A 27,711-nucleotide genomic window follows, 5' to 3' on the forward strand; every position below is an offset into this window, starting at 1 on the left:
TTTAAATAAAAATAAACCAGAAAGTTATTCTGCCTTTTTATTCTCTCACCATTTAACTTTCACCTTATGCAGTCTTCCAGCAGAGCAGTTTCATTTTCAAGGTAATTTAATTTTAATCTCATGCTGATAACCACCTCTAACTCCAGGTAAGGCCACTCCTGAACTACATAATGATAGCAATTAATCAGAATGCCATGTAGGCACTAGTGGCTGATGAAGCTGCCTGCTGACTGCATGAAGTCTTTGACCTTGGGTGGTTTCATGAGTGAGTCAGTTACTGCAAAACAAGTTGATTTTAGAAGCAAGGCATTTTAGGATGGGGTATCAGTGGCTGAACTACAACTAATTAATTGTTTTTGTATATGGTAGTTTTCCAAATTAAAGTGACAACCTCATTTTCCACTGGAGTTTTGGGTTTTTGTTTGTTTTGTTTTTTTGCTGAATGTCTGGTTGTCCTTTGGTAGAAGACGCTTCCCTTTCTCGTTGAGTTGATTGAGGGTTAGTAGCATATATCAGTCATTTCGGGTCCAAACATACAGGGCTTATATTACCTTTAGCGAAAGGAGTGTTTCATCACATGGAGCCTTTTTAAAATACGAGGCATGACGCATTGCGAGCTCGTGCATCTTTGAGAGCGGGCACTGCCAAATAGGTATAAATAGAGAGTAAGGCAAAAATACACTGAAAGTAACAAAAGAACGAGAAGTTTGATAAACGTTTAAGAAACCTAAATGGACCTAGACGCTCTCACGTTCAGATTACGGGTATCTTTAGTTCAACTGTTGTACCGCTCGTGTTTTGAAAATACCCAAACTTTCCCTCCATTTAGGATGAGTGGATCGACGACATCCTCCATATTCGCTGGTCAGTGGGTCTGTTGGCGCTCAGGCCGTTTCAACGTAACTACGTGGTTTAAAAATGCAAAGCACGTTGTGAAAGCAAAAAAGAGCATGCTTTAGTCATGGTATGGGCTGTTCCATAGACGACCACGAAAATAAGTACACTGGAACATGGAAGTGTCACGTGAGCGCCGCCTATAGTGGTAAGATGGTGTCTGCTAGGCTTAAGGTTAAAGCTAGTCGCTATGCCTGAGAAGACCCGAGTCTGATCTCTCTCTCTCTCTCTCTCTCTCTCTCTCTCTCTCTCTCTCTCTCTCTCTCTCAAATTTTTATTTATTTATTTATTTTTAAACGATTCATTTTTTTCGAGCTAACAATAACATTTTAAGCTAAATACAACTGGAAAAAAAAATCAGCTGAGACAAGTGCATGCGTAATTCAGTTTAGAGTTTTTATTTGCTCCGCGAGCGCAACAGCAGCAGCACTTCCACTGACGGCAATTGTAATTGAGGCATGTGGGCAGGAGCACTGCAGCAGGCCGCTTGTGTTAAAACCTGGCAGGCCGCATACCACCATGAGGACAAAGCAATTATCGTTATGCGTTCAAAACAGTCATCTAGTATAGCAGGTGGAGTGAAGGTGATTGTATGAAACCTGTTAAATACGCATGCTCTGATAAAGTGAGGACTAGGCTATATTTTTTTTCTTGATATTAATAGGTTAACATTAACAGGGTAACGTTTCGCAAACACCACTGAAAAACATGTAGGTGACGCTATCAGTAATTACAAGTGTATAATGGCATGAACTTAATTGTGTTACTCTTGTATATTTTAAAAATATTCTTACAAATAACGTTCGTTTTATAACGTTAGTTTTATCATTCTTCATTCTGTAGACCTACATTTTCTGGTACTTGCAATTTATTATTCATTCAGCAATGCATGGTAATATGAAAGCTCCATATCTTACAGCAAAATATCAACACATTGATAGTTAGGAGGCTTCAGGCAATGCTTTGGGTATGTTCCTGACAGATAAGCAAAATTTAAAGCATTAGCATGAAGAGATTGGTGGGTAAAAGGAATGAAATGTTTATTGTAAATAGCAACGTCTTTTTCTATGTATGGTATGTTTATATATATATATATATATATATATATATATATATATATATATATATATATATATATATATATATATATATATATATATATGGTGTATGTAATTATAACTAAGCAAAACCCCTCAGTCAATTATAATGAAAAAAGCTAAACCCCTGTTGCTCAGCTTTTTTGAAGACAACAAAATCTATAACTGGTTAACTCTGTTGTTTGCTCTGCTATCGACTAGTTAAGTTACTTCCATAGATGGCAGTGTATTTTTAACCGCTCATTGGCTGTCCCCCAACTCCTAAACCATTTTCCAGCATGGAAACCTTTTTATTAAAAAAAAACCAAAAACAATTTTCTTGCCTCAACAAATACAGATACAAATACAACTGCATATCCCTAATACACAAGCAATATACATATAAAATGCAGTTAGATAGTATTAATATTATATATTAAAACGTTATGGTTTATGAAGGTAAATGGTGTTTAGCAGTATCAAGTGAAGTTTGTTTATATAGCGCTTTTTACAAAACTTGTCACATAACTTCACAGATATAAGGGTATAAGATATAAGACTCCTGTGAACAATCCAAATGCAACAGTGGCAGGAAAAAGCTCCATAAGAGCTGAAGGAAGGAACCAAGACTCAAAGACTTATATTTGACAACAGACAGCACAAAAGGAACAAAATAAGTAATAAAAGTCTATTTTGAGTCCGTAGAAGTCCTAGTCTGGCTTCAATGAGTGTAAGTGTGTCTTAAATCCATACAGAGTATAGGACTAATTTGGGATGAGTTGCTTGATATTCAACCTAGTGGATTCCAGTCAGACCAGTGCCTCCTAGATGTTCTGGAAGAGGAGGTGGGAAGAGCTACAGCAAGAGAGGGGATCTGCTGAGTGGGAGGAGCTACAGCAAGAGAGGGGATCTGCTGAGTGGGAGGAGCTACAGCAAGAGAGGGGGTCCACTGAGTAGGAGGAGCTACAGCAGCAGAGATGGCTTGAGACTCACCAGAAACATGACATCAGGAGTAGATGTAGAATTGGAGAATAGTAGGACAGATTATTAGGCATGCTCAAATAATATAGTGGTGCTGACTGATTGGGGTCTAATAACACAAAATAAATGTGGTTTTGCAAACCATGCATGCAAAATTATATGAAAATAGAATGGGTAGAGGATGGTTCATTAAAAATGTTTATATTACTGGACACTTGTATGTCATTAGGTCTTGTATGTCATGGTCTAATGACATTAGGTATGTCATTATGTAAATTCAATTCAAATGATCATTTGTATCTTAGTTTTTGCTATATTTACTGAAGTAAGATGGAAGAAAATATCTTCACATGGTGGTTTGTGTGCTTTATAGGTTTGAAGATTCACAAACAAGCAAACACCATATACCTGCAGAACCAGCTTGACAACAGTCTCAGTTGATCAAAAGGGGACAAGTTTCTTAGTGTGAGGCTTTCATTTCAAACTAGTTCCTTCTCACCTGCAGGTGCTGGGGACCAGTGTGTAGCAGGCTCAACTTTACATTTGGTTTCAGAACATTTGCTGCCATCTATTGGCATTGCTAAATATTGGAAACAAGGGTAAAAGTAATTCAATTTTCATCTTTGCTTTGCATTTAAAGAGATTGCTGATAGTGATCTTAAAGCAGTAGTGTTGATAGGCCTGTTTTAGGAGGCTATAGCCCCTCCTTAACTTGGCAGAGGAAAAAATTCTCAAATTACCAAAAAGTAACATTCTAAAGTAATGTTTCAGCATTAAGGGAATTTATGGCAGTTGATAATGGATGGTTCTTTGACATTTTTGCTTTTCATGTTCTCCTGGGGGACATACATACATACATACATACATACATACATACATACATACATACACACGCAAAATAATAGCAGTGTGTTTAAAACAACTGAGAAAAAGCTCAATCCTCATAATAGTATTTATTTCCATATACACAAAGGCACTGGGAACACAACACATTCAATTCCAAAAGAAAACATGAATGAAATATAAATTTTTAAACTGAAAATGAAAAAAAAAAAAGAATAATGGGCTGTTCCAAAAAATAGCATTGTCTTCATTTCCATTTACAAACTCAAATATTTACAATATAAATTAACTACTAACATCTGACACCTGCGAACAGATATTCCAGCCCAAGCTGACTGGACTATATTCCACAGTTCTTCTGAATTCTTGGGTTTTGCATCAAAAACAGCATTTTTGATGTCACTCCATAAATTTTCAATCGGATTGAGGTCTGAGGATTGGGCTGGCCACTTCATAACATCAATCTTGTTGGTCTAGAACCAGGATGTTGCCCACTTGCTGGTGTGTTTGGGGTTATTGTTCTGCTGAAACACCCATTTCAAGGGCAATTCTTCTTCAACATAAGGCAACATGACCTCTTCCAGTATTTTGATATATTCAAACTGGTCCATGGTGCCTGGTATGTGATAAAAGGGGCAGACTCCAAAGTATGAGAAACATCCCTAAACCGTTATGCTTGCACCTCCATGTTTCAGTCTTCACAGCATACTGTAGCCTGAATTCAGTGTTTATGGGTCGTCTCACAAACTGTCTGTGGCCTTTAGACCCAGTAAGAACAATCTTGCTCTCATCTGTCCATAGAATGTTGCACCACTTCTCTTTATGCCAGTCAGTGTGTTTTTCGGCAAATTGTAACCTTTTCAACACGTCTTTTTTTCAGCAATGGTACTTTACAAGGGTTTCTGGCAAATAGTTTGGCTTCACATAGGCGTCTTCTGATTCTTGCAGTACTTACAGGTAACTGAAGATGATCTTTGATTTCCCTGGAGCTGATCATTGGATGCTTCCTTGCCATTCTTGTTATTCTATGATCTACGCGGATGGTAGTATTTCTTTTCCTACCATGTGTTTCTGGTTTTGTTTGCCATTTTAAAGCATTTGAGATCATTTTAGCTGAGCAGCCTATTATTTTCTGCACTTCTTTATATGTATTCCCCTCTGCAATCAATTTCTTGATCAAAGTTCTTTCTCCTTCGGTACAGTGTCTGGAATGATCCATTTTACTCACTGAGCAAGGGCTAAAACCAGCAGGTAAAACATTTGCTGCCCTCTTTCTTTAAATAAGGGCCATAATTGACACCTGTTTCTTCATAGAATCAATGACCTCACTAATTGAACTCCACACTATTATTCATTTGAATACACCCCTTTTATTAATTGAGTCAATTACACCCAATTAGCAGCGTGCATGTCATAACTGTTGATTCTGTTGATTGCCCATTACTTGGCTACACCTAGTCATTATTTTTTTCCCCATATTGTATTATCTTTTCTGCCAAAATTAAATACATTAGTGATGTTAGACTGCTATTATTTTGCACATAACTGTGTGTGTGTTTGTGTGTGTGTGTGTGTGTGTATATATATATATATATATATATATATATATATATATATATATATATATATATATATATATATGTGTGTATATATATATATATATATATATATATACATACATATATATGTGTATATATATATATATATATATATATATATATATATATATATATATATATATATATATATATATATATATATATATATCAAATATAATATAAACCACAGACCACATAGTAAAGAGGAAAACCCTTGGGCCACAGACTGCACACAGGCCAGTGGATGTCCATGAGTGGGCCTACGGGAGGCCGTAATCCTGTAATCCATAAACACTCAATTTTCTTGAAGAACTCTACTGACTTGACTTCACTTGAGCATTGTGACCTGTTTAGGACTTATAGGAAGCCTGCAAGGCTGTTCATGAACATTCCTGCCAATACTGCATTCCTCCACTAAGTGACAGTATAGAGACCATGGATGACATCACACCGGGATTTTTCTATTTCTTTCCAAACATTTAAGTTAACTGGCCTGCTCAGTAAATGAACTTGAATAAGATCAGTACTTTTGTGTTTACATGGTTAGAGTTCAGGTAGTGAACGTTTCCGAAAAAATGTAAAGTTTCGGTTGAAATGTGTCAGACAAGGCCTGAAAAAGGAATGATATCAGGGAGGAATAAAAAAGAAAACCAGTCCAATCACACAGGACATGGTTTATTACAAACATTACAGACCTCGTAATATGTTATGCTAGGTGCTTGGAAGATGTCTAGACAGTATGTACTGTATCTAAGAAAATAATTCTGGATTGAAATAGATTGAATCTGTCCTGTTCTGTCAGGTTTTATATTACATATGAGAACCTAATTGATTGTAGTCACAATCTAAAATCAATTTAAGTGCTTTGAGGAGTGGGCTTAGTCTTAGATTGTGATTCGCCAGCTGTGAGGTCCTGTAAATAAAATGCTGCAACATGTTCTGCCATCTGTGTATCAGCTTGACTGCAGTCAGTGTGCATACGCTCATCTGTTTTTAGTGATTCCTGAAACTTTGATGCCTTAGTGAGGAGTTTGCATCAGCCATTGTGCAGTTCACCTTGTCAAATGATTGAGAAATATTGAAATCCTGTGGAACAGGTCACCTTGTCAGGATACACATCTTCAGGCACGAAAACCTCTTGTTTCTGTACCTGACAGACTGTTGTCCTATTAGAAATTAAGCATTTTATGAGAAGATACGTAAAGTTCATGAAGTGACTTCCATTATAACTCCTAAAGGTTGCTCACAAACAGCCAGAAGGTAATTTTCGACAAAAAAAAACAAAACGGCAGAAAAGCCATTCAGCAGGTTTTGACTGGCCCCAGTGGCCTAATGGATAAGGCACTGGCCTCCTAAGCCAGGGATTGTGGGTTCGAGTCCCGTCTGGGGTGCTGGCATATCTTGAGTTTAGTGACCAACACATGTCAATGGATTGAACCTCTTGTCTTCTATCAGGTTTTAAATTATATATGAGAACCTAATTGATTGTAATCCCAATCTCAAATCAGTTTAAGCGCTTTGAGGAGTGTGCTCAAAAATAAATAAATAAACATTGTCAGTTAAAGAAGTTACAAATGATCAAGTAGGTTGCATGTCAACCTGTTTACAAGATGAGTCTGAAATTCCTGCAACTGCAAAATTCCTACAAAACTTAATAGCGTCTTTGGCTAGTTAAGCACAAATGTTTAAATGTGGCTTCGTACACTTGTACAGAAGCTCTATTCAGTCCCTTCAGTGATCTAGTTTTTCTGTTGCCTTGGGTGTTTCCTGGGCACTCTCCTTTTTCCAGCAAGTTTCCTACTCCTCTGCCTTCGCAGCTTGACTGCAGTCAGTGTGCATACGCTCACCTGCTTTTAGTGATTCCTGAAACTTTGATGCCTTAGTGAGAATTATGGAAATCCTGTGGAACAGGTCACCTTGTCAGGATAAACGTCTTCAGGCACGAAAACCTCTTGCCCAAATTGATGGATTATGGGCTAGTAGGATCCTTTCCCATCTTTGCCATTCTTTTCCATCTTCCCCTCAGACCTGCAGCTTCCTACCCCCTGTTTGACTGACAGTTACTCTGCAGAGAAACCTGTACCATCCACTGTCATTCCTGTGGAAAAGGAAAAATGTTTCTGTACCTGACAGAATGTTGTCCTATTAGGAATTAAGCATTTTATGAGAAGATACGTAAAGTTCATGAAGTGACTTCCATTGTAACTCCTAAAGGTTGATCATAAACTGCCAGAAGGTCATTTTCGTCAAAAAAAAAAGAAAAGAAAAGAAAAAACGGCGGAAAAGCCATTCAGGAGGTTTCGACTGGCCCCAGTGGCCTAATGGATAAGGCACTGGCTTTCTAAGCACTTTCGTTGTTCTAGCAGGTTTCCTAATCCTCTGCCTTCACAGCTTGACTGCAGTCAGTGTGCATTCGCTGATCGGTTTTTAGTGATACCTGAAATTTTGATTCCTTATTGAGGAGTTTGCATCAGCCATGGTGCAGGTCACCTTGTCATGATATACAAATGATCAAGTAGGGTGTATGTCACAACCCGTTTACAAAATGAGTCCGAACTTGCTGCAGCGTTCAAAACTTCATAGCATCTTTGGCTAGTTAAGCTCAAATGTTTAAATGTGGCCTCGTACACTTGTACAGAAACTATATTCAGTCCCTTCAGTGATTCAGTTTTTCTTCTGCCTCGGGTATTTATTGGCCACTCTCGTTGTTCTAGCAGTTTTCCTATTCCTCTGCCTTCACAGCTTGACTGCAGTCAGTGTGCATACGCTCATCTGTTTTTAGTGATTCCTGAAACTGTGATGCCTTAGTGAGGAGTTTGCATCAGCCATTGTGCAGTTCACCTTGTCAAATGATTGAGAAATATTGAAATCCTGTGGAACAGGTCACCTTGTCAGGATACACATCTTCAGGCACGAAAACCTCTTGTTTCTGTACCTGACAGACTGTTGTCCTATTAGAAATTAAGCATTTTATGAGAAGATACGTAAAGTTCATGAAGTGACTTCCATTATAACTCCTAAAGGTTGCTCACAAACAGCCAGAAGGTAATTTTCGACAAAAAAAAAAAAAACGGCGGAAAAGCCATTCAGCAGGTTTTGACTGGCCCCAGTGGCCTAATGGATAAGGCACTGGCCTCCTAAGCCAGGGATTGTGGGTTCGAGTCCCGTCTGGGGTGCTGGCATATCTTGAGTTTAGTGACCAACACATGTCAATGGATTGAACCTCTTGTCTTCTATCAGGTTTTAAATTATATATGAGAACCTAATTGATTGTAATCCCAATCTCAAATCAGTTTAAGTGCTTCGAGGAGTGTGCTTAGTGTTAGATTGTGTTTCGCCAGCTGTGAGGTCCTCTAAATAAAATGCTGCAACATGTTCCGCCATCTGTGTATCAATGTGAGAAAACAGTCATTTCAGCTCGTATTGAGTCAGTCCAAGTTTTCAGAACTTCTGGAGGAAAATAAATAAATAAACATTGTCAGTTAAAGAAGTTACAAATGATCAAGTAGGTTGCATGTCAACCTGTTTACAAGATGAGTCTGAAATTCCTGCAACTGCAAAATTCCTACAAAACTTAATAGCATCTTTGGCTAGTTAAGCACAAATGTTTAAATGTGGCTTCGTACACTTGTACAGAAGCTCTATTCAGTCCCTTCAGTGATCTAGTTTTTCTGTTGCCTTGGGTGTTTCCTGGGCACTCTCCTTTTTCCAGCAAGTTTCCTACTCCTCTGCCTTCGCAGCTTGACTGCAGTCAGTGTGCATACGCTCACCTGCTTTTAGTGATTCCTGAAACTTTGATGCCTTAGTGAGAATTATGGAAATCCTGTGGAACAGGTCACCTTGTCAGGATAAACGTCTTCAGGCACGAAAACCTCTTGCCCAAATTGATGGATTATGGGCTAGTAGGATCCTTTCCCATCTTTGCCATTCTTTTCCATCTTCCCCTCAGACCTGCAGCTTCCTACCCCCTGTTTGACTGACAGTTACTCTGCAGAGAAACCTGTACCATCCACTGTCATTCCTGTGGAAAAGGAAAAATGTTTCTGTACCTGACAGAATGTTGTCCTATTAGGAATTAAGCATTTTATGAGAAGATACGTAAAGTTCATGAAGTGACTTCCATTGTAACTCCTAAAGGTTGATCATAAACTGCCAGAAGGTCATTTTCGTCAAAAAAAAAAGAAAAGAAAAGAAAAAACGGCGGAAAAGCCATTCAGGAGGTTTCGACTGGCCCCAGTGGCCTAATGGATAAGGCACTGGCTTTCTAAGCACTTTCGTTGTTCTAGCAGGTTTCCTACTCCTCTGCCTTCACAGCTTGACTGCAGTCAGTGTGCATTCGCTGATCGGTTTTTAGTGATACCTGAAATTTTGATTCCTTATTGAGGAGTTTGCATCAGCCATGGTGCAGGTCACCTTGTCATGATATACAAATGATCAAGTAGGGTGTATGTCACAACCCGTTTACAAAATGAGTCCGAACTTGCTGCAGCGTTCAAAACTTCATAGCATCTTTGGCTAGTTAAGCTCAAATGTTTAAATGTGGCCTCGTACACTTGTACAGAAACTATATTCAGTCCCTTCAGTGATTCAGTTTTTCTTCTGCCTCGGGTATTTATTGGCCACTCTCGTTGTTCTAGCAGTTTTCCTATTCCTCTGCCTTCACAGCTTGACTGCAGTCAGTGTGCATACGCTCATCTGTTTTTAGTGATTCCTGAAACTGTGATGCCTTAGTGAGGAGTTTGCATCAGCCATTGTGCAGTTCACCTTGTCAAATGATTGAGAAATATTGAAATCCTGTGGAACAGGTCACCTTGTCAGGATACACATCTTCAGGCACGAAAACCTCTTGTTTCTGTACCTGACAGACTGTTGTCCTATTAGAAATTAAGCATTTTATGAGAAGATACGTAAAGTTCATGAAGTGACTTCCATTATAACTCCTAAAGGTTGCTCACAAACAGCCAGAAGGTAATTTTCGACACAAAAAAAAAAACGGCGGAAAAGCCATTCAGCAGGTTTTGACTGGCCCCAGTGGCCTAATGGATAAGGCACTGGCCTCCTAAGCCAGGGATTGTGGGTTCGAGTCCCGTCTGGGGTGCTGGCATATCTTGAGTTTAGTGACCAACACATGTCAATGGATTGAACCTCTTGTCTTCTATCAGGTTTTAAATTATATATGAGAACCTAATTGATTGTAATCCCAATCTCAAATCAGTTTAAGTGCTTCGAGGAGTGTGCTTAGTGTTAGATTGTGTTTCGCCAGCTGTGAGGTCCTCTAAATAAAATGCTGTAACATGTTCCGCCATCTGTGTATCAATGTGAGAAAACAGTCATTTCAGCTCGTATTGAGTCAGTCCAAGTTTTCAGAACTTCTGGAGGAAAATAAATAAATAAACATTGTCAGTTAAAGAAGTTACAAATGATCAAGTAGGTTGCATGTCAACCTGTTTGCAAGATGAGTCTGAAATTCCTGCAACTGCAAAATTCCTACAAAACTTAATAGCATCTTTGGCTAGTTAAGCACAAATGTTTAAATGTGGCTTCGTACACTTGTACAGAAGCTCTATTCAGTCCCTTCAGTGATCTAGTTTTTCTGTTGCCTTGGGTGTTTCCTGGGCACTCTCCTTTTTCCAGCAAGTTTCCTACTCCTCTGCCTTCGCAGCTTGACTGCAGTCAGTGTGCATACGCTCACCTGCTTTTAGTGATTCCTGAAACTTTGATGCCTTAGTGAGAATTATGGAAATCCTGTGGAACAGGTCACCTTGTCAGGATAAACGTCTTCAGGCACGAAAACCTCTTGCCCAAATTGATGGATTATGGGCTAGTAGGATCCTTTCCCATCTTTGCCATTCTTTTCCATCTTCCCCTCAGACCTGCAGCTTCCTACCCCCTGTTTGACTGACAGTTACTCTGCAGAGAAACCTGTACCATCCACTGTCATTCCTGTGGAAAAGGAAAAATGTTTCTGTACCTGACAGAATGTTGTCCTATTAGGAATTAAGCATTTTATGAGAAGATACGTAAAGTTCATGAAGTGACTTCCATTGTAACTCCTAAAGGTTGATCATAAACTGCCAGAAGGTCATTTTCGTCAAAAAAAAAAGAAAAGAAAAGAAAAAACGGCGGAAAAGCCATTCAGGAGGTTTCGACTGGCCCCAGTGGCCTAATGGATAAGGCACTGGCCTCCTAAGCCAGGGATTGTGGGTTCGAGTCCCGTCTGGGGTGCTGTCATATCTTGAGTTTAGTGACCAACACATGTCAATGGATTGAACCTCTTGTCTTCTATCAGGTTTTAAATTATATATGCGAACCTAATTGATTGTAATCCCAATCTCAAATCAGTTTAAGTGCTTCGAGGAGTGTGCTTAGTGTTAGATTGTGTTTCGCCAGCTGTGAGGTCCTCTAAATAAAATGCTGCAACATGTTCCGCCATCTGTGTATCAATGTGAGAAAACAGTCATTTCAGCTCGTATTGAGTCAGTCCAAGTTTTCAGAACTTCTGGAGGAAAATAAATAAATAAACATTGTCAGTTAAAGAAGTTACAAATGATCAAGTAGGTTGCATGTCAACCTGTTTACAAGATGAGTCTGAAATTCCTGCAACTGCAAAATTCCTACAAAACTTAATAGCATCTTTGGCTAGTTAAGCACAAATGTTTAAATGTGGCTTCGTACACTTGTACAGAAGCTCTATTCAGTCCCTTCAGTGATCTAGTTTTTCTGTTGCCTTGGGTGTTTCCTGGGCACTCTCCTTTTTCCAGCAAGTTTCCTACTCCTCTGCCTTCGCAGCTTGACTGCAGTCAGTGTGCATACGCTCACCTGCTTTTAGTGATTCCTGAAACTTTGATGCCTTAGTGAGAATTATGGAAATCCTGTGGAACAGGTCACCTTGTCAGGATAAACGTCTTCAGGCACGAAAAACTCTTGCCCAAATTGATGGATTATGGGCTAGTAGGATCCTTTCCCATCTTTGCCATTCTTTTCCATCTTCCCCTCAGACCTGCAGCTTCCTACCCCCTGTTTGACTGACAGTTACTCTGCAGAGAAACCTGTACCATCCACTGTCATTCCTGTGGAAAAGGAAAAATGTTTCTGTACCTGACAGAATGTTGTCCTATTAGGAATTAAGCATTTTATGAGAAGATACGTAAAGTTCATGAAGTGACTTCCATTGTAACTCCTAAAGGTTGATCATAAACTGCCAGAAGGTCATTTTCGTCAAAAAAAAAAGAAAAGAAAAGAAAAAAACGGCGGAAAAGCCATTCAGGAGGTTTCGACTGGCCCCAGTGGCCTAATGGATAAGGCACTGGCTTTCTAAGCACTCTCGTTGTTCTAGCAGTTTTCCTATTCCTCTGCCTTCACAGCTTGACTGCAGTCAGTGTGCATTCGCTGATCGGTTTTTAGTGATACCTGAAATTTTGATTCCTTATTGAGGAGTTTGCATCAGCCATGGTGCAGGTCACCTTGTCATGATATACAAATGATCAAGTAGGGTGTATGTCACAACCCGTTTACAAAATGAGTCCGAACTTGCTGCAGCGTTCAAAACTTCATAGCATCTTTGGCTAGTTAAGCTCAAATGTTTAAATGTGGCCTCGTACACTTGTACAGAAACTATATTCAGTCCCTTCAGTGATTCAGTTTTTCTTCTGCCTCGGGTATTTATTGGCCACTCTCGTTGTTCTAGCAGTTTTCCTATTCCTCTGCCTTCACAGCTTGACTGCAGTCAGTGTGCATACGCTCATCTGTTTTTAGTGATTCCTGAAACTTTGATGCCTTAGTGAGGAGTTTGCATCAGCCATTGTGCAGTTCACCTTGTCAAATGATTGAGAAATATTGAAATCCTGTGGAACAGGTCACCTTGTCAGGATACACATCTTCAGGCACGAAAACCTCTTGTTTCTGTACCTGACAGACTGTTGTCCTATTAGAAATTAAGCATTTTATGAGAAGATACGTAAAGTTCATGAAGTGACTTCCATTATAACTCCTAAAGGTTGCTCACAAACAGCCAGAAGGTAATTTTCGACACAAAAAAAAAAACGGCGGAAAAGCCATTCAGCAGGTTTTGACTGGCCCCAGTGGCCTAATGGATAAGGCACTGGCTTTCTAAGCACTCTCGTTGTTCTAGCAGGTTTCCTACTCCTCTGCCTTCACAGCTTGACTGCAGTCAGTGTGCATTCGCTGATCGGTTTTTAGTGATACCTGAAATTTTGATTCCTTATTGAGGAGTTTGCATCAGCCATGGTGCAGGTCACCTTGTCATGATATACAAATGATCAAGTAGGGTGTATGTCACAACCCGTTTACAAAATGAGTCCGAACTTGCTGCAGCGTTCAAAACTTCATAGCATCTTTGGCTAGTTAAGCTCAAATGTTTAAATGTGGCCTCGTACACTTGTACAGAAACTATATTCAGTCCCTTCAGTGATTCAGTTTTTCTTCTGCCTCGGGTATTTATTGGCCACTCTCGTTGTTCTAGCAGTTTTCCTATTCCTCTGCCTTCACAGCTTGACTGCAGTCAGTGTGCATACGCTCATCTGTTTTTAGTGATTCCTGAAACTGTGATGCCTTAGTGAGGAGTTTGCATCAGCCATTGTGCAGTTCACCTTGTCAAATGATTGAGAAATATTGAAATCCTGTGGAACAGGTCACCTTGTCAGGATACACATCTTCAGGCACGAAAACCTCTTGTTTCTGTACCTGACAGACTGTTGTCCTATTAGAAATTAAGCATTTTATGAGAAGATACGTAAAGTTCATGAAGTGACTTCCATTATAACTCCTAAAGGTTGCTCACAAACAGCCAGAAGGTAATTTTCGACACAAAAAAAAAAACGGCGGAAAAGCCATTCAGCAGGTTTTGACTGGCCCCAGTGGCCTAATGGATAAGGCACTGGCCTCCTAAGCCAGGGATTGTGGGTTCGAGTCCCGTCTGGGGTGCTGGCATATCTTGAGTTTAGTGACCAACACATGTCAATGGATTGAACCTCTTGTCTTCTATCAGGTTTTAAATTATATATGAGAACCTAATTGATTGTAATCCCAATCTCAAATCAGTTTAAGTGCTTTGAGGAGTGTGCTCAAAAATAAATAAATAAACATTGTCAGTTAAAGAAGTTACAAATGATCAAGTAGGTTGCATGTCAACCTGTTTACAAGATGAGTCTGAAATTCCTGCAACTGCAAAATTCCTACAAAACTTAATAGCGTCTTTGGCTAGTTAAGCACAAATGTTTAAATGTGGCTTCGTACACTTGTACAGAAGCTCTATTCAGTCCCTTCAGTGATCTAGTTTTTCTGTTGCCTTGGGTGTTTCCTGGGCACTCTCCTTTTTCCAGCAAGTTTCCTACTCCTCTGCCTTCGCAGCTTGACTGCAGTCAGTGTGCATACGCTCACCTGCTTTTAGTGATTCCTGAAACTTTGATGCCTTAGTGAGAATTATGGAAATCCTGTGGAACAGGTCACCTTGTCAGGATAAACGTCTTCAGGCACGAAAACCTCTTGCCCAAATTGATGGATTATGGGCTAGTAGGATCCTTTCCCATCTTTGCCATTCTTTTCCATCTTCCCCTCAGACCTGCAGCTTCCTACCCCCTGTTTGACTGACAGTTACTCTGCAGAGAAACCTGTACCATCCACTGTCATTCCTGTGGAAAAGGAAAAATGTTTCTGTACCTGACAGAATGTTGTCCTATTAGGAATTAAGCATTTTATGAGAAGATACGTAAAGTTCATGAAGTGACTTCCATTGTAACTCCTAAAGGTTGATCATAAACTGCCAGAAGGTCATTTTCGTCAAAAAAAAAAGAAAAGAAAAGAAAAAACGGCGGAAAAGCCATTCAGGAGGTTTCGACTGGCCCCAGTGGCCTAATGGATAAGGCACTGGCTTTCTAAGCACTCTCGTTGTTCTAGCAGGTTTCCTACTCCTCTGCCTTCACAGCTTGACTGCAGTCAGTGTGCATTCGCTGATCGGTTTTTAGTGATACCTGAAATTTTGATTCCTTATTGAGGAGTTTGCATCAGCCATGGTGCAGGTCACCTTGTCATGATATACAAATGATCAAGTAGGGTGTATGTCACAACCCGTTTACAAAATGAGTCCGAACTTGCTGCAGCGTTCAAAACTTCATAGCATCTTTGGCTAGTTAAGCTCAAATGTTTAAATGTGGCCTCGTACACTTGTACAGAAACTATATTCAGTCCCTTCAGTGATTCAGTTTTTCTTCTGCCTCGGGTATTTATTGGCCACTCTCGTTGTTCTAGCAGTTTTCCTATTCCTCTGCCTTCACAGCTTGACTGCAGTCAGTGTGCATACGCTCATCTGTTTTTAGTGATTCCTGAAACTGTGATGCCTTAGTGAGGAGTTTGCATCAGCCATTGTGCAGTTCACCTTGTCAAATGATTGAGAAATATTGAAATCCTGTGGAACAGGTCACCTTGTCAGGATACACATCTTCAGGCACGAAAACCTCTTGTTTCTGTACCTGACAGACTGTTGTCCTATTAGAAATTAAGCATTTTATGAGAAGATACGTAAAGTTCATGAAGTGACTTCCATTATAACTCCTAAAGGTTGCTCACAAACAGCCAGAAGGTAATTTTCGACACAAAAAAAAAAACGGCGGAAAAGCCATTCAGCAGGTTTTGACTGGCCCCAGTGGCCTAATGGATAAGGCACTGGCCTCCTAAGCCAGGGATTGTGGGTTCGAGTCCCGTCTGGGGTGCTGGCATATCTTGAGTTTAGTGACCAACACATGTCAATGGATTGAACCTCTTGTCTTCTATCAGGTTTTAAATTATATATGAGAACCTAATTGATTGTAATCCCAATCTCAAATCAGTTTAAGCGCTTTGAGGAGTGTGCTCAAAAATAAATAAATAAACATTGTCAGTTAAAGAAGTTACAAATGATCAAGTAGGTTGCATGTCAACCTGTTTACAAGATGAGTCTGAAATTCCTGCAACTGCAAAATTCCTACAAAACTTAATAGCGTCTTTGGCTAGTTAAGCACAAATGTTTAAATGTGGCTTCGTACACTTGTACAGAAGCTCTATTCAGTCCCTTCAGTGATCTAGTTTTTCTGTTGCCTTGGGTGTTTCCTGGGCACTCTCCTTTTTCCAGCAAGTTTCCTACTCCTCTGCCTTCGCAGCTTGACTGCAGTCAGTGTGCATACGCTCACCTGCTTTTAGTGATTCCTGAAACTTTGATGCCTTAGTGAGAATTATGGAAATCCTGTGGAACAGGTCACCTTGTCAGGATAAACGTCTTCAGGCACGAAAACCTCTTGCCCAAATTGATGGATTATGGGCTAGTAGGATCCTTTCCCATCTTTGCCATTCTTTTCCATCTTCCCCTCAGACCTGCAGCTTCCTACCCCCTGTTTGACTGACAGTTACTCTGCAGAGAAACCTGTACCATCCACTGTCATTCCTGTGGAAAAGGAAAAATGTTTCTGTACCTGACAGAATGTTGTCCTATTAGGAATTAAGCATTTTATGAGAAGATACGTAAAGTTCATGAAGTGACTTCCATTGTAACTCCTAAAGGTTGATCATAAACTGCCAGAAGGTCATTTTCGTCAAAAAAAAAAGAAAAGAAAAGAAAAAACGGCGGAAAAGCCATTCAGGAGGTTTCGACTGGCCCCAGTGGCCTAATGGATAAGGCACTGGCTTTCTAAGCACTCTCGTTGTTCTAGCAGGTTTCCTACTCCTCTGCCTTCACAGCTTGACTGCAGTCAGTGTGCATTCGCTGATCGGTTTTTAGTGATACCTGAAATTTTGATTCCTTATTGAGGAGTTTGCATCAGCCATGGTGCAGGTCACCTTGTCATGATATACAAATGATCAAGTAGGGTGTATGTCACAACCCGTTTACAAAATGAGTCCGAACTTGCTGCAGCGTTCAAAACTTCATAGCATCTTTGGCTAGTTAAGCTCAAATGTTTAAATGTGGCCTCGTACACTTGTACAGAAACTATATTCAGTCCCTTCAGTGATTCAGTTTTTCTTCTGCCTCGGGTATTTATTGGCCACTCTCGTTGTTCTAGCAGTTTTCCTATTCCTCTGCCTTCACAGCTTGACTGCAGTCAGTGTGCATACGCTCATCTGTTTTTAGTGATTCCTGAAACTGTGATGCCTTAGTGAGGAGTTTGCATCAGCCATTGTGCAGTTCACCTTGTCAAATGATTGAGAAATATTGAAATCCTGTGGAACAGGTCACCTTGTCAGGATACACATCTTCAGGCACGAAAACCTCTTGTTTCTGTACCTGACAGACTGTTGTCCTATTAGAAATTAAGCATTTTATGAGAAGATACGTAAAGTTCATGAAGTGACTTCCATTATAACTCCTAAAGGTTGCTCACAAACAGCCAGAAGGTAATTTTCGACACAAAAAAAAAAACGGCGGAAAAGCCATTCAGCAGGTTTTGACTGGCCCCAGTGGCCTAATGGATAAGGCACTGGCCTCCTAAGCCAGGGATTGTGGGTTCGAGTCCTGTCTGGGGTGCTGGCATATCTTGAGTTTAGTGACCAACACATGTCAATGGATTGAACCTCTTGTCTTCTATCAGGTTTTAAATTATATATGAGAACCTAATTGATTGTAATCCCAATCTCAAATCAGTTTAAGCGCTTTGAGGAGTGTGCTCAAAAATAAATAAATAAACATTGTCAGTTAAAGAAGTTACAAATGATCAAGTAGGTTGCATGTCAACCTGTTTACAAGATGAGTCTGAAATTCCTGCAACTGCAAAATTCCTACAAAACTTAATAGCGTCTTTGGCTAGTTAAGCACAAATGTTTAAATGTGGCTTCGTACACTTGTACAGAAGCTCTATTCAGTCCCTTCAGTGATCTAGTTTTTCTGTTGCCTTGGGTGTTTCCTGGGCACTCTCCTTTTTCCAGCAAGTTTCCTACTCCTCTGCCTTCGCAGCTTGACTGCAGTCAGTGTGCATACGCTCACCTGCTTTTAGTGATTCCTGAAACTTTGATGCCTTAGTGAGAATTATGGAAATCCTGTGGAACAGGTCACCTTGTCAGGATAAACGTCTTCAGGCACGAAAAACTCTTGCCCAAATTGATGGATTATGGGCTAGTAGGATCCTTTCCCATCTTTGCCATTCTTTTCCATCTTCCCCTCAGACCTGCAGCTTCCTACCCCCTGTTTGACTGACAGTTACTCTGCAGAGAAACCTGTACCATCCACTGTCATTCCTGTGGAAAAGGAAAAATGTTTCTGTACCTGACAGAATGTTGTCCTATTAGGAATTAAGCATTTTATGAGAAGATACGTAAAGTTCATGAAGTGACTTCCATTGTAACTCCTAAAGGTTGATCATAAACTGCCAGAAGGTCATTTTCGTCAAAAAAAAAAGAAAAGAAAAGAAAAAACGGCGGAAAAGCCATTCAGGAGGTTTCGACTGGCCCCAGTGGCCTAATGGATAAGGCACTGGCTTTCTAAGCACTCTCGTTGTTCTAGCAGGTTTCCTACTCCTCTGCCTTCACAGCTTGACTGCAGTCAGTGTGCATTCGCTGATCGGTTTTTAGTGATACCTGAAATTTTGATTCCTTATTGAGGAGTTTGCATCAGCCATGGTGCAGGTCACCTTGTCATGATATACAAATGATCAAGTAGGGTGTATGTCACAACCCGTTTACAAAATGAGTCCGAACTTGCTGCAGCGTTCAAAACTTCATAGCATCTTTGGCTAGTTAAGCTCAAATGTTTAAATGTGGCCTCGTACACTTGTACAGAAACTATATTCAGTCCCTTCAGTGATTCAGTTTTTCTTCTGCCTCGGGTATTTATTGGCCACTCTCGTTGTTCTAGCAGTTTTCCTATTCCTCTGCCTTCACAGCTTGACTGCAGTCAGTGTGCATACGCTCATCTGTTTTTAGTGATTCCTGAAACTTTGATGCCTTAGTGAGGAGTTTGCATCAGCCATTGTGCAGTTCACCTTGTCAAATGATTGAGAAATATTGAAATCCTGTGGAACAGGTCACCTTGTCAGGATACACATCTTCAGGCACGAAAACCTCTTGTTTCTGTACCTGACAGACTGTTGTCCTATTAGAAATTAAGCATTTTATGAGAAGATACGTAAAGTTCATGAAGTGACTTCCATTATAACTCCTAAAGGTTGCTCACAAACAGCCAGAAGGTAATTTTCGACACAAAAAAAAAAACGGCGGAAAAGCCATTCAGCAGGTTTTGACTGGCCCCAGTGGCCTAATGGATAAGGCACTGGCCTCCTAAGCCAGGGATTGTGGGTTCGAGTCCCGTCTGGGGTGCTGGCATATCTTGAGTTTAGTGACCAACACATGTCAATGGATTGAACCTCTTGTCTTCTATCAGGTTTTAAATTATATATGAGAACCTAATTGATTGTAATCCCAATCTCAAATCAGTTTAAGTGCTTTGAGGAGTGTGCTCAAAAATAAATAAATAAACATTGTCAGTTAAAGAAGTTACAAATGATCAAGTAGGTTGCATGTCAACCTGTTTACAAGATGAGTCTGAAATTCCTGCAACTGCAAAATTCCTACAAAACTTAATAGCGTCTTTGGCTAGTTAAGCACAAATGTTTAAATGTGGCTTCGTACACTTGTACAGAAGCTCTATTCAGTCCCTTCAGTGATCTAGTTTTTCTGTTGCCTTGGGTGTTTCCTGGGCACTCTCCTTTTTCCAGCAAGTTTCCTACTCCTCTGCCTTCGCAGCTTGACTGCAGTCAGTGTGCATACGCTCACCTGCTTTTAGTGATTCCTGAAACTTTGATGCCTTAGTGAGAATTATGGAAATCCTGTGGAACAGGTCACCTTGTCAGGATAAACGTCTTCAGGCACGAAAAACTCTTGCCCAAATTGATGGATTATGGGCTAGTAGGATCCTTTCCCATCTTTGCCATTCTTTTCCATCTTCCCCTCAGACCTGCAGCTTCCTACCCCCTGTTTGACTGACAGTTACTCTGCAGAGAAACCTGTACCATCCACTGTCATTCCTGTGGAAAAGGAAAAATGTTTCTGTACCTGACAGAATGTTGTCCTATTAGGAATTAAGCATTTTATGAGAAGATACGTAAAGTTCATGAAGTGACTTCCATTGTAACTCCTAAAGGTTGATCATAAACTGCCAGAAGGTCATTTTCGTCAAAAAAAAAGAAAAGAAAAGAAAAAACGGCGGAAAAGCCATTCAGGAGGTTTCGACTGGCCCCAGTGGCCTAATGGATAAGGCACTGGCTTTCTAAGCACTCTCGTTGTTCTAGCAGGTTTCCTACTCCTCTGCCTTCACAGCTTGACTGCAGTCAGTGTGCATTCGCTGATCGGTTTTTAGTGATACCTGAAATTTTGATTCCTTATTGAGGAGTTTGCATCAGCCATGGTGCAGGTCACCTTGTCATGATATACAAATGATCAAGTAGGGTGTATGTCACAACCCGTTTACAAAATGAGTCCGAACTTGCTGCAGCGTTCAAAACTTCATAGCATCTTTGGCTAGTTAAGCTCAAATGTTTAAATGTGGCCTCGTACACTTGTACAGAAACTATATTCAGTCCCTTCAGTGATTCAGTTTTTCTTCTGCCTCGGGTATTTATTGGCCACTCTCGTTGTTCTAGCAGTTTTCCTATTCCTCTGCCTTCACAGCTTGACTGCAGTCAGTGTGCATACGCTCATCTGTTTTTAGTGATTCCTGAAACTGTGATGCCTTAGTGAGGAGTTTGCATCAGCCATTGTGCAGTTCACCTTGTCAAATGATTGAGAAATATTGAAATCCTGTGGAACAGGTCACCTTGTCAGGATACACATCTTCAGGCACGAAAACCTCTTGTTTCTGTACCTGACAGACTGTTGTCCTATTAGAAATTAAGCATTTTATGAGAAGATACGTAAAGTTCATGAAGTGACTTCCATTATAACTCCTAAAGGTTGCTCACAAACAGCCAGAAGGTAATTTTCGACACAAAAAAAAAAACGGCGGAAAAGCCATTCAGCAGGTTTTGACTGGCCCCAGTGGCCTAATGGATAAGGCACTGGCCTCCTAAGCCAGGGATTGTGGGTTCGAGTCCCTGTCTGGGGTGCTGGCATATCTTGAGTTTAGTGACCAACACATGTCAATGGATTGAACCTCTTGTCTTCTATCAGGTTTTAAATTATATATGAGAACCTAATTGATTGTAATCCCAATCTCAAATCAGTTTAAGCTGCTTTGAGGAGTGTGCTCAAAAATAAATAAATAAACATTGTCAGTTAAAGAAGTTACAAATGATCAAGTAGGTTGCATGTCAACCTGTTTACAAGATGAGTCTGAAATTCCTGCAACTGCAAAATTCCTACAAAACTTAATAGCGTCTTTGGCTAGTTAAGCACAAATGTTTAAATGTGGCTTCGTACACTTGTACAGAAGCTCTATTCAGTCCCTTCAGTGATCTAGTTTTTCTGTTGCCTTGGGTGTTTCCTGGGCACTCTCCTTTTTCCAGCAAGTTTCCTACTCCTCTGCCTTCGCAGCTTGACTGCAGTCAGTGTGCATACGCTCACCTGCTTTTAGTGATTCCTGAAACTTTGATGCCTTAGTGAGAATTATGGAAATCCTGTGGAACAGGTCACCTTGTCAGGATAAACGTCTTCAGGCACGAAAACCTCTTGCCCAAATTGATGGATTATGGGCTAGTAGGATCCTTTCCCATCTTTGCCATTCTTTTCCATCTTCCCCTCAGACCTGCAGCTTCCTACCCCCTGTTTGACTGACAGTTACTCTGCAGAGAAACCTGTACCATCCACTGTCATTCCTGTGGAAAAGGAAAAATGTTTCTGTACCTGACAGAATGTTGTCCTATTAGGAATTAAGCATTTTATGAGAAGATACGTAAAGTTCATGAAGTGACTTCCATTGTAACTCCTAAAGGTTGATCATAAACTGCCAGAAGGTCATTTTCGTCAAAAAAAAAAGAAAAGAAAAGAAAAAACGGCGGAAAAGCCATTCAGGAGGTTTCGACTGGCCCCAGTGGCCTAATGGATAAGGCACTGGCTTTCTAAGCACTCTCGTTGTTCTAGCAGGTTTCCTACTCCTCTGCCTTCACAGCTTGACTGCAGTCAGTGTGCATTCGCTGATCGGTTTTTAGTGATACCTGAAATTTTGATTCCTTATTGAGGAGTTTGCATCAGCCATGGTGCAGGTCACCTTGTCATGATATACAAATGATCAAGTAGGGTGTATGTCACAACCCGTTTACAAAATGAGTCCGAACTTGCTGCAGCGTTCAAAACTTCATAGCATCTTTGGCTAGTTAAGCTCAAATGTTTAAATGTGGCCTCGTACACTTGTACAGAAACTATATTCAGTCCCTTCAGTGATTCAGTTTTTCTTCTGCCTCGGGTATTTATTGGCCACTCTCGTTGTTCTAGCAGTTTTCCTATTCCTCTGCCTTCACAGCTTGACTGCAGTCAGTGTGCATACGCTCATCTGTTTTTAGTGATTCCTGAAACTGTGATGCCTTAGTGAGGAGTTTGCATCAGCCATTGTGCAGTTCACCTTGTCAAATGATTGAGAAATATTGAAATCCTGTGGAACAGGTCACCTTGTCAGGATACACATCTTCAGGCACGAAAACCTCTTGTTTCTGTACCTGACAGACTGTTGTCCTATTAGAAATTAAGCATTTTATGAGAAGATACGTAAAGTTCATGAAGTGACTTCCATTATAACTCCTAAAGGTTGCTCACAAACAGCCAGAAGGTAATTTTCGACACAAAAAAAAAAAACGGCGGAAAAGCCATTCAGCAGGTTTTGACTGGCCCCAGTGGCCTAATGGATAAGGCACTGGCCTCCTAAGCCAGGGATTGTGGGTTCGAGTCCCGTCTGGGGTGCTGGCATATCTTGAGTTTAGTGACCAACACATGTCAATGGATTGAACCTCTTGTCTTCTATCAGGTTTTAAATTATATATGAGAACCTAATTGATTGTAATCCCAATCTCAAATCAGTTTAAGTGCTTTGAGGAGTGTGCAAAATAAATAAATAAACATTGTCAGTTAAAGAAGTTACAAATGATCAAGTAGGTTGCATGTCAACCTGTTTACAAGATGAGTCTGAAATTCCTGCAACTGCAAAATTCCTACAAAACTTAATAGCGTCTTTGGCTAGTTAAGCACAAATGTTTAAATGTGGCTTCGTACACTTGTACAGAAGCTCTATTCAGTCCCTTCAGTGATCTAGTTTTTCTGTTGCCTTGGGTGTTTCCTGGGCACTCTCCTTTTTCCAGCAAGTTTCCTACTCCTCTGCCTTCGCAGCTTGACTGCAGTCAGTGTGCATACGCTCACCTGCTTTTAGTGATTCCTGAAACTTTGATGCCTTAGTGAGAATTATGGAAATCCTGTGGAACAGGTCACCTTGTCAGGATAAACGTCTTCAGGCACGAAAACCTCTTGCCCAAATTGATGGATTATGGGCTAGTAGGATCCTTTCCCATCTTTGCCATTCTTTTCCATCTTCCCCTCAGACCTGCAGCTTCCTACCCCCTGTTTGACTGACAGTTACTCTGCAGAGAAACCTGTACCATCCACTGTCATTCCTGTGGAAAAGGAAAAATGTTTCTGTACCTGACAGAATGTTGTCCTATTAGGAATTAAGCATTTTATGAGAAGATACGTAAAGTTCATGAAGTGACTTCCATTGTAACTCCTAAAGGTTGATCATAAACTGCCAGAAGGTCATTTTCGTCAAAAAAAAAGAAAAGAAAAGAAAAAACGGCGGAAAAGCCATTCAGGAGGTTTCGACTGGCCCCAGTGGCCTAATGGATAAGGCACTGGCTTTCTAAGCACTCTCGTTGTTCTAGCAGGTTTCCTACTCCTCTGCCTTCACAGCTTGACTGCAGTCAGTGTGCATTCGCTGATCGGTTTTTAGTGATACCTGAAATTTTGATTCCTTATTGAGGAGTTTGCATCAGCCATGGTGCAGGTCACCTTGTCATGATATACAAATGATCAAGTAGGGTGTATGTCACAACCCGTTTACAAAATGAGTCCGAACTTGCTGCAGCGTTCAAAACTTCATAGCATCTTTGGCTAGTTAAGCTCAAATGTTTAAATGTGGCCTCGTACACTTGTACAGAAACTATATTCAGTCCCTTCAGTGATTCAGTTTTTCTTCTGCCTCGGGTATTTATTGGCCACTCTCGTTGTTCTAGCAGTTTTCCTATTCCTCTGCCTTCACAGCTTGACTGCAGTCAGTGTGCATACGCTCATCTGTTTTTAGTGATTCCTGAAACTGTGATGCCTTAGTGAGGAGTTTGCATCAGCCATTGTGCAGTTCACCTTGTCAAATGATTGAGAAATATTGAAATCCTGTGGAACAGGTCACCTTGTCAGGATACACATCTTCAGGCACGAAAACCTCTTGTTTCTGTACCTGACAGACTGTTGTCCTATTAGAAATTAAGCATTTTATGAGAAGATACGTAAAGTTCATGAAGTGACTTCCATTATAACTCCTAAAGGTTGCTCACAAACAGCCAGAAGGTAATTTTCGACACAAAAAAAAAAACGGCGGAAAAGCCATTCAGCAGGTTTTGACTGGCCCCAGTGGCCTAATGGATAAGGCACTGGCCTCCTAAGCCAGGGATTGTGGGTTCGAGTCCCGTCTGGGGTGCTGGCATATCTTGAGTTTAGTGACCAACACATGTCAATGGATTGAACCTCTTGTCTTCTATCAGGTTTTAAATTATATATGAGAACCTAATTGATTGTAATCCCAATCTCAAATCAGTTTAAGTGCTTTGAGGAGTGTGCTCAAAAATAAATAAATAAACATTGTCAGTTAAAGAAGTTACAAATGATCAAGTAGGTTGCATGTCAACCTGTTTACAAGATGAGTCTGAAATTCCTGCAACTGCAAAATTCCTACAAAACTTAATAGCGTCTTTGGCTAGTTAAGCACAAATGTTTAAATGTGGCTTCGTACACTTGTACAGAAGCTCTATTCAGTCCCTTCAGTGATCTAGTTTTTCTGTTGCCTTGGGTGTTTCCTGGGCACTCTCCTTTTTCCAGCAAGTTTCCTACTCCTCTCCCTTCGCAGCTTGACTGCAGTCAGTGTGCATACGCTCACCTGCTTTTAGTGATTCCTGAAACTTTGATGCCTTAGTGAGAATTATGGAAATCCTGTGGAACAGGTCACCTTGTCAGGATAAACGTCTTCAGGCACGAAAAACTCTTGCCCAAATTGATGGATTATGGGCTAGTAGGATCCTTTCCCATCTTTGCCATTCTTTTCCATCTTCCCCTCAGACCTGCAGCTTCCTACCCCCTGTTTGACTGACAGTTACTCTGCAGAGAAACCTGTACCATCCACTGTCATTCCTGTGGAAAAGGAAAAATGTTTCTGTACCTGACAGAATGTTGTCCTATTAGGAATTAAGCATTTTATGAGAAGATACGTAAAGTTCATGAAGTGACTTCCATTGTAACTCCTAAAGGTTGATCATAAACTGCCAGAAGGTCATTTTCGTCAAAAAAAAAAGAAAAGAAAAGAAAAAACGGCGGAAAAGCCATTCAGGAGGTTTCGACTGGCCCCAGTGGCCTAATGGATAAGGCACTGGCTTTCTAAGCACTCTCGTTGTTCTAGCAGGTTTCCTACTCCTCTGCCTTCACAGCTTGACTGCAGTCAGTGTGCATTCGCTGATCGGTTTTTAGTGATACCTGAAATTTTGATTCCTTATTGAGGAGTTTGCATCAGCCATGGTGCAGGTCACCTTGTCATGATATACAAATGATCAAGTAGGGTGTATGTCACAACCCGTTTACAAAATGAGTCCGAACTTGCTGCAGCGTTCAAAACTTCATAGCATCTTTGGCTAGTTAAGCTCAAATGTTTAAATGTGGCCTCGTACACTTGTACAGAAACTATATTCAGTCCCTTCAGTGATTCAGTTTTTCTTCTGCCTCGGGTATTTATTGGCCACTCTCGTTGTTCTAGCAGTTTTCCTATTCCTCTGCCTTCACAGCTTGACTGCAGTCAGTGTGCATACGCTCATCTGTTTTTAGTGATTCCTGAAACTGTGATGCCTTAGTGAGGAGTTTGCATCAGCCATTGTGCAGTTCACCTTGTCAAATGATTGAGAAATATTGAAATCCTGTGGAACAGGTCACCTTGTCAGGATACACATCTTCAGGCACGAAAACCTCTTGTTTCTGTACCTGACAGACTGTTGTCCTATTAGAAATTAAGCATTTTATGAGAAGATACGTAAAGTTCATGAAGTGACTTCCATTATAACTCCTAAAGGTTGCTCACAAACAGCCAGAAGGTAATTTTCGACACAAAAAAAAAAACGGCGGAAAAGCCATTCAGCAGGTTTTGACTGGCCCCAGTGGCCTAATGGATAAGGCACTGGCCTCCTAAGCCAGGGATTGTGGGTTCGAGTCCCGTCTGGGGTGCTGGCATATCTTGAGTTTAGTGACCAACACATGTCAATGGATTGGAGCTCTTGTCTTCTATCAGGTTTTAAATTATATATGAGAACCTAATTGATTGTAATCCCAATCTCAAATCAGTTTAAGTGCTTCGAGGAGTGTGCTTAGTGTTAGATTGTGTTTCGCCAGCTGTGAGGTCCTCTAAATAAAATGCTGCAACATGTTCTGCCATCTGTGTATCAATGTGAGAAAACAGTCATTTCAGATCGTATTGAGTCAGTCCAAGTTTTCAGAACTTCTGGAGGAAAATAAATAAATAAACATTGTCAGTTAAAGAAGTTACAAATGATCAAGTAGGTTGCATGTCAACCTGTTTACAAGATGAGTCTGAAATTCCTGCAACTGCAAAATTCCTACAAAACTTAATAGCATCTTTGGCTAGTTAAGCACAAATGTTTAAATGTGGCTTCGTACACGTGTACAGAAGCTGTATTCAGTCCCTTCAGTGATCTAGTTTTTCTGTTGCCTTGGGTGTTTCCTGGGCACTCTCCTTTTTCCAGCAAGTTTCCTACTCCTCTGCCTTCGCAGCTTGACTGCAGTCAGTGTGCATATGCTCACTTGCTTTTAGTGATTCCTGAAACTTTGATGCCTTAGTGAGAATTATGGAAATCCTGTGGAACAGGTCACCATGTCAGGATAAACGTCTTCAGGCACGAAAACCTCTTGCCCAAATTGATGGATTATGGGCTAGTAGGATCCTTTCCCATCTTTGCCATTCTTTTCCATCTTCCCCTCAGACCTGCAGCTTCCTACCCCCTGTTTGACTGACAGTTACTCTGCAGAGAAACCTGTACCATCCACTGTCATTCCTGTGGAAAAGGAAAAATGTTTCTGTACCTGACAGAATGTTGTCC

General features: G+C 40.6%; 12 non-coding genes across 12 annotated transcripts; all 12 read left to right on the forward strand.

The window, feature by feature from the left end:
* Nucleotides 1-6,710: 6,710 nt before the first annotated feature.
* trnar-ccu lies at nt 6,711-6,783 on the forward strand. The gene has a single exon. It is a non-coding gene; the product is annotated as a tRNA-Arg (tRNA).
* A 1,712-nt stretch (nt 6,784-8,495) lies between these two features.
* trnar-ccu lies at nt 8,496-8,568 on the forward strand. Its single transcript has one exon. It is a non-coding gene; the product is annotated as a tRNA-Arg (tRNA).
* Nucleotides 8,569-10,417: 1,849 nt separating this feature from the next.
* On the forward strand, nt 10,418-10,490 carry trnar-ccu. The gene has a single exon. It is a non-coding gene; the product is annotated as a tRNA-Arg (tRNA).
* A 1,054-nt stretch (nt 10,491-11,544) lies between these two features.
* Nucleotides 11,545-11,617, forward strand: trnar-ccu. The gene has a single exon. It is a non-coding gene; the product is annotated as a tRNA-Arg (tRNA).
* A 2,645-nt stretch (nt 11,618-14,262) lies between these two features.
* trnar-ccu lies at nt 14,263-14,335 on the forward strand. Its single transcript has one exon. It is a non-coding gene; the product is annotated as a tRNA-Arg (tRNA).
* A 1,711-nt stretch (nt 14,336-16,046) lies between these two features.
* Nucleotides 16,047-16,119, forward strand: trnar-ccu. Its single transcript has one exon. It is a non-coding gene; the product is annotated as a tRNA-Arg (tRNA).
* A 1,711-nt stretch (nt 16,120-17,830) lies between these two features.
* trnar-ccu lies at nt 17,831-17,903 on the forward strand. The gene has a single exon. It is a non-coding gene; the product is annotated as a tRNA-Arg (tRNA).
* A 1,711-nt stretch (nt 17,904-19,614) lies between these two features.
* Nucleotides 19,615-19,687, forward strand: trnar-ccu. Its single transcript has one exon. It is a non-coding gene; the product is annotated as a tRNA-Arg (tRNA).
* A 1,710-nt stretch (nt 19,688-21,397) lies between these two features.
* Nucleotides 21,398-21,471, forward strand: trnar-ccu. Its single transcript has one exon. It is a non-coding gene; the product is annotated as a tRNA-Arg (tRNA).
* Nucleotides 21,472-23,184: 1,713 nt separating this feature from the next.
* trnar-ccu lies at nt 23,185-23,257 on the forward strand. Its single transcript has one exon. It is a non-coding gene; the product is annotated as a tRNA-Arg (tRNA).
* A 1,707-nt stretch (nt 23,258-24,964) lies between these two features.
* trnar-ccu lies at nt 24,965-25,037 on the forward strand. The gene has a single exon. It is a non-coding gene; the product is annotated as a tRNA-Arg (tRNA).
* A 1,711-nt stretch (nt 25,038-26,748) lies between these two features.
* On the forward strand, nt 26,749-26,821 carry trnar-ccu. Its single transcript has one exon. It is a non-coding gene; the product is annotated as a tRNA-Arg (tRNA).
* The last annotated feature ends 890 nt before the right edge of the window (nt 26,822-27,711 follow it).

Source organism: Electrophorus electricus, chromosome 17 (genome assembly GCF_013358815.1).
Source record: "Electrophorus electricus isolate fEleEle1 chromosome 17, fEleEle1.pri, whole genome shotgun sequence".
Taxonomy (NCBI): Eukaryota; Metazoa; Chordata; class Actinopteri; order Gymnotiformes; family Gymnotidae; genus Electrophorus; species Electrophorus electricus.